The following is a 7,430-nucleotide window of genomic DNA, read 5'->3' on the forward strand; positions in this document are numbered from 1 at the left end:
GTACAGTAAACAGTTTGAGTAAACAGATTGATGGAATACTTTATTAACAGTAGGATACAGAGGTACAATTGTACAATGATTGTTATAAGGATAACACAAAAAGGCTTGTTTCCATTGTGGTCCTCTGGGACTGAGGTCAGAGCTCCATTCCAGCTCTGGACGCTACACTATTCGTTACAATATTGAGCATTTTAGGCTATTAGCAATTCAGATGATTCCCTAATGTTAGGTTTCTGTTCTACTTACAGTTTGTGATCTGTATTTAAAATTGTTGTATTGTTGTTACTGTTATAGTAGGCCAGTGGTTCCCAAACTTGGGATCGGGACCCTCAGAGGGGGTCCCCAGATTAGCTTAATGGGCAACATTGTTTTCTCTCTCAACAGTAAACAAACCAACCTATACAGTATAAGTGTATACAGGGTAACACATTTCTAAAGTGACAATTTAATGACTTTTAAGACCTTTTTAAGGCATTGTGCGCTTGTAGTTCGGCTATTTTCACAATATTTATCTGTGGAACCGAGTCAAACTAAATCTAATGCCTGGGTCAGGGTGGGTGGTCCCCACTTCAAGTATGATTATTTTGGGGGGTCCCCAGTTCAAATATGATTATTTTAGGGATTCACAGCCTCGGAACCCTTTGAAATTAGATTAGATTTAGTTTGACTCGGTTCCACAGATAAATATTGTGAAAATAGCCAAACTACAAGCGCACAATGCCTTAAAAAGGTCTTAAAAGTCATTAAATTGTCACTTTAGAAATGTGTTACCCTGTATACACTTATACTGTATAGGTTGGTTTGTTTATTGTTGAGAGAGAAAACAATGTTGCCCATTAAGCTAATCTGGGGACCCCCTCTGAGGGTCCCAATCCCAAGTTTGGGAACCACTGGCCTACTATAACAGTAACAACAATACAACAATTTTAAATACAGATCACAAACTGTAGTAGAACAGAAACCTAACATTAGGGACAGGGGCGTGCCGGGACCAAAATTCAGCTCTGGGATTTTCCGAACCGGCCCACCGTTTTGTTTTGTCAACGGGGGGGGGGGGGGGGGGGGGGGGTGGGGGGGTTGCTGCGTTTTAACCCAGCAACCCAGCAATTTACATATTGCGCCACTGCTGATAAACGTCCCAGCCCAACAGTAATGTAACTAATAATTGGGCCGCGCGACCCGAAAATTACCGTAATAATCCTAAAACGGGAGCAAAAAAAATGTTTTATAAAAAAAAAAAAAAATTAAATGGCGCGGCCGTTCTGGAATTTTCCCGAATTTCCCAGTGGCCAGCACGTCCCTGATTAGGGAATCATCTGAATTGCTAATAGCCTAAAATGCTCAATATTGTAACGAATAGTGTAGCGTCCAGAGCTGGGATGGAGCTCTGACCTCAGTCCCAGAGGACCACAATGGAAACGAGCCTTTTTGTGTTATCCTTATAACAATCATTGTACAATTGTACCTCTGTATCCTACTGTTAATAAAGTATTCCATCAATCTGTTTACTCAAACTGTTTACTGTACATATTGTTTTTGTTTTTGTTTTTTATGATGTTTTGCATAGTAGTGTATATCTGTCTGTCATTAAATGTCTCTATGAATTGAGTACAAAGGACCCCAATGGAAACAAGTCATCTTTCTTGGGTTTTAAATACTCTTAGCTGACCTTGCATTATATTTTCATGTTTTTTTTTTGTTTTTTTTGCAAACTGCTAATAATTCAATCAATCAAAAAACCATGCTGGCCGTAACACACCTCCATCCCTGCATTCAACAAGCTACATAAGGAAGGGGGAGCTGTCACTCAGATTCCAAGTGACCAATGGAGAGGTGTCTTACATCTATCAGCGTAGGACCCGCCTTCTGAACTTTAACCCCTCACACAAACAAATCCAAGAGAGAGAAAAAAAAATCGAGACCAAAGACATAGGTTTTGAGAGAGAAGGCATTTTGCAATCAGAAAAAACAACTTTCATTCGCAAATGAGGAAAAAAAACATTAAAAACATTTTATTTCCCAAACATTTTACTAAGTATTTTGTTTTATGTAGTTTAAACAGTTTTTCCTTATTTCTTTACTCTTGAATTTTAAAAGTTTTGTTCTCAATTATTTTTTTCTTTTCTTTTAAATCTTATATTTTTTTGCTTGCAAATATATTTTTTTGATTGCGTTTTTAATTTGTTTTAATTAAAAAAAAAATGTTGTTCTGTTTATATAATTTCCTTTGCTTACAAATTATTATTTTTCGCTTGCTGTTTTAATTTGTTTTCATTCAAAACTATTCTTTGCTCTGTTTATATTTTTTCTCTCTCAAATGTTTTTCTTTTGTTTGGTTAATAAAGACACAAATGTAACTCCATACCATGGGCCATGAGGAATAGGCCTACATATACATGCCAGGTTTTGCCACCAAGCCAGTCATGAACCCTGTCACAACTCAACCTTCAACAGCAGTCACAACAAACACACATAATGTAGATCCACATCAGTCAATCAATTTATGGCTGTTACGTCAGAGCCAAAACCCTCTAGCTGGAAATAGCAACCTCACATTGGCTAACTGAAGTTACCAGAGACAGGTAGACATATACTGCACCCTTTTACAACTCATTACCTTCAACGGCAGACACAACACATTGTTGATATAACACAGCGTATAACACAACAGACATACTCACTAGATTCACTTCAGCCTTCAAATCCAGAGCAAGAAACAGTCACTGAACATGTCTCATTACCACCCAGTCATTGGGTTCCAAAATGACAGCAATAAGTACAGCTTGAGTTCCTACCTTGAGCAGTCTTCTACTCGACTTCATCAGTTGTGTAAGTGATGGCCAGGGTCAAACTTTGGAATCCATGGATAGAGAGAAAGAGCCCCCCCTCTCTCCAGTTCACCCTTGGATGAGCCTCTCCATCCTCCATACATTTGGCTAGCTCACCAGTACTCTCCTCCCCTGCTGGCAGCTCCCGGTATCAACGGCACCGACCAGCTTCACCCAGACCTGAAGCCGATTCTACAAATGTCTTCTAAAACCCAACAGTTTTCTGAAAAACTTATGTTTCTATATCAGTGGTTCTCAAACTTTTTCATGTCAAGGACCCCCAAAATGATACGTATTTGGCCGCCGACCCCCATCTCAAAATATGTTGTTCCAGGGACCCCCAGAAGCAAAGATTTGAGTTAAAAAAAAATCGCTTTAAAATAATATATATATTCAAAATGTGCACACATTTTCAAGATTTTTCAAAAATAGCAGATCTACAAGCTCATAGCGCGGCACTCGGTGCCGCGCTATGAGCTTGTATATCTGCTATTTTTGAATAGCCAAAGAAATCTAAAAAACACAGATGCGTTCCAGGTCTTAAAGGGTTAATTCATTCACTCACCCTTGGTAGCCCCCCATAGAGATGCTTGTTGGTAACTTGTTCATCCTGGTTGATGTTTAGTACCATACATAGCCACCTGTTGTCATTATATACGTGGATGGTCCGGGAGGGTGTCATAGGTGTTTTCTTGGCATTTCATGACCACTCTGGTCAGGAGCACCTGTGCCTGCTCCACATGGTCAGATAGCAGGCAGATGTATGTCTTTATATGTCTTGAGGAATGGAATACACAGGACCCCAATGAAAACAAGACCCCAGGGGATTTTTTTGCGTTATCCTTTTAGCATTATTGTATAACTGTACCTCTGTACTTTTTGCAAACTGTTAATAAAGTATTCAATCAATCAATCAATCAATCAATGTAATAATATGCTTAGTCTATAAGTCTGTTAAGAGTAATTGTGAAGCCAAGATCTTGCCCCCCTCTGGCCTGCCTGCATAGTCCAGGACTATAATGAAGAGAAGGGGGGCAACACTCCTGCCAGGATGTCACGTCATCACCTTAGGCTCTTGTACCTGTGGAGCAGGTTGGGGGGGGACAACATAAGCTTAGTTAGTATTAGGAAATTAGTATTAGTATTTAGTCATTACTATTTTCAACTGCGACTAAACCAAATGAGATATTGACCTTCAACAAAGTATGCAGTGGTGGACTAAGTACTCAACCCCAGTACTTTTTTTTTGTTGTTGTATTTTTAAACATGCACACATAAAAAAAAGGGCTACACCTATAAATCCGACTAGGGTATACCTCAAAATTGTACTTAAGTACAGTACTTGAGTAAATGTACTTAGTTACTTTACACCACTGTTAAGGTCACTCACTCACTCACTCACTCACTCACTCACTCACTCACTCACTCACTCACTCACTAGCATACAACAGCTAGCTTCATCCTGTTTTTGCCAAGTAAAATAATAAAGTGACATTATGACACATAATTGCGTGTAAATGTCAAATGCTAAGCAGCTAACTCAACTGCAGGTATAGCTAACTCACCTGGAGAATAATCATGAAAAGAAAGCAAACAACCAATGTCACGGAGGATAGGCCTAATTAACTTCTCTTTCAACTGTCACACACATGACAACTCTACTCAACTTCCATGAGGTGTAACGTTACATAATGAGTTGTTTATTTCACTCTTTTCCTTCCAAACATAACAGAGCTCCTGTTTGCAGCAGGTGTGGAGGGGGGAGGCCCTGCTTAGGGAGTGTCTACCAATAACTTGCATTCACAGAGTGTCTACTTTCTAGGGATTATCTGCCAATAACACCTTATTTTGTGTCTCAGTTCACTGTTTTGAATTTGTTATGTTTTGTTTTGTTTTGTTTTGAAGAAGACTATATTGCCCTTTCCTGGATGGACAACATCAGGGAATTGGACTGGCTGCAGCTTCCAAACCAAACCCTGTTACGCACAGCAGATAGAGAGCGCTGAAGATCCCTGACTGCCCAAGCATCCACCATGACACCCCTACAGCCCCCTAGACCATGGGATGAGTGAGTGCGGCCCCCTAGACCATGGGATGAGTGAGTGAGTGAGTGAGTGAGTGAGTGATATTGACCTTTTGGATGTTGCAAGCACTCTTTAGATTAGTGAATATAGCAACTAAGAGACTTACTTTGTACTCTACTTTGTTTGACTTGTATAATGTCTATTAACATAATGTATATTATTCTACTATCAATACATCTAAGAATAATTTACAATCTACTGTGTGTGTGTGTGTGCGTGTGCGCACGAGTGTGTACAGTACAGTACAGTACAGTACAGTACAGTACAGTACAGTACAGTACAGTACAGTACAGTACAGTACAGTACAGTACAGTACAGTACAGTACAGTTATAAACAAAACTCCAAAGGGTAGAGCAACCCCACTTCAGAGCAACATGTATATTACACCCATGAACACGTGTGTGTGTGTGTGTGTGGGGGGGGGGGCATGCTCCGGGCTCTGTTATTGGTGGGTCCAGTTGTTGCATGCTGCTGCTGTACAGTACATGTTGTGTAGTGCAGTGGTTCTCAACCTGTGGGTCGGGGTCCCCACATGATTTTTTTTTGGGGTGGGGTCCCCATGATGACAGTGAAGTGACAATTTTTAAGACATTTTTAGGACTCAAAAAAAGAGATAGAAAGTAATGAAAAAAAACATTATGGCATCAAAAGCAATCAACAAGCTGTACTATAAAAACTGGTCAAACATTGGGCAAATTGTCAAATAATATAAGAAAGAGGCAAACATTGTGAAAATAGCCGATCTACAAGCTGTGAGCTTGTAGATCTGCATTTTTTACAATATCTATCTGTAGAACTGAGTCAAACTAAATGTAATGCCTCAACTCCTACAATTCCAAGTGCTTGTTAGGGTGGTGGGGGGGGGGGTCCCCAGTTCAAATATGATTATTTTTGGGGGTCCCCAGTTCAAATATCATTATTTTTGGGGGGTCACAGCCTGCAAAAGGTTGAGAGCCACATGTGTAGTGTGTGGGAGAGAGGCAGGATGGGGAGGACGGTTGAACCAATGGAGGTTTGTTGTGCTGCCTGCCTGCCTGCCTGCCTGCCTGCCTGCTGCAGACAGAGCTGTATAGCAGAGATCAGGTGGTCATCACCTGAGGGGGAACGGCTGTTAATGGGCATTCTGAACAGAGAGAGACAAGCACAGGCTAGCGCTGCCTCTCTTCCCCCGGCTGCCATAAACACCAGGAACTATGCATCATTAAGCCCCGTGTTCGTTGCTGCTCCGTCGTCGTCGTACGACGGTGTCCCGCGCGAGCTTGTAGATCTGCTGTTTTTTCCCCGTGTACAGTATGATTGAAATTCCTGCATGGAGGTGGCTTTAGGACAGTATATGTTCCTCAACTATACATACCTGGATCAGGGCCCACTTGAAAATCTCAAAGGCGTTCGTGCGGCCCGCCCATAGCCGTGTTAAGAGGTCATATGGGTGGGCCTAAATCAAATTTTGTCGAAGCATTATCCAGGTTGCTGCTTATTATAAAAGAGATACATTTTATTCTATTCTTATTTAATGGGAATTCACATAGCATTCGAAGATTGTGGAATAGTTGACTGGTTTGAGAACCGATTTCTATTCGCGATACTCATTATGATTGGCTTTGGTCAAATTGGCCCTGACGTTGTGGCTATATATATGCACAGTAAAATGTTTAAAATTATTTTAAATGTGGACCTAAATGGACTCGTTATTTTACACCTTTACGAGAGTCAAATGGACGCTAAGGATTTTACAGTGTGGGCTATGTTTTGTAACAGTGTGGTGTTGACTGGACTCTCACTGTGGACAGAGTTATAATACTTATAAAAAAGTGGAATCTATCCATTTTATCTCAGCTCTGCCTGAATCGCTGCACTTCAGCGTCAACAACGATGTAATTGTCTTTGTCAAAAAGGCCAGACGAGAGCCGCAGCGATCAGACGCAAAAGGCCCTCACGATGTGGAGAGAAGACCGTGATAGGCTGAGGAAGACGTCAACCAATCGTTGCTGCTGTCGGTCAGAAACGTCTTATCAACATATTTTAACTTTTTGTGTTTTTTTTCGTAAATTAACGCCCTACTCGATCACACTAGTCGGGGTGGGGGGTGATTATTTTTGGGCGATCACGGCCTGAAAAGGTTGAGAGCCACTGGTGTAGTGTGTGGGAGCGAGGTCCTTAGCTGATCGACATGCGCGCGTTGTGTCCATGACGACGATCGGCTATTTTCGTATTTATATAGTGATGGAGAAGGAAGCAAAACAGACAAAGGCTTTTTGAAAACAGAGTTCACGTCTACCTGGAAAGGGGATGGAAAAGGAGAGAGAGAGAGAGAGAGAGAGAGAGAGAGAGAGAGAGAGAGAGAGAGAGGAATTTGCCTGAGAGGAGAATAAGGGAAGGTATGTGAGGCTGCCTGTCAGGCTGAGGCTTGGTGTCATCTCAAACAGCACTTCAACACAGACACTGCACTATAATACAGTGTTCTTATACACACCGTTCCCCCCCAAAGGAACATGATTAGACTCCCAGTCACTAGAT

This window comes from Gymnoscopelus braueri (genome assembly GCF_963280865.1).
Source record: "Gymnoscopelus braueri genome assembly, chromosome: 12".
Lineage (NCBI taxonomy): Eukaryota > Metazoa > Chordata > Actinopteri > Myctophiformes > Myctophidae > Gymnoscopelus > Gymnoscopelus braueri.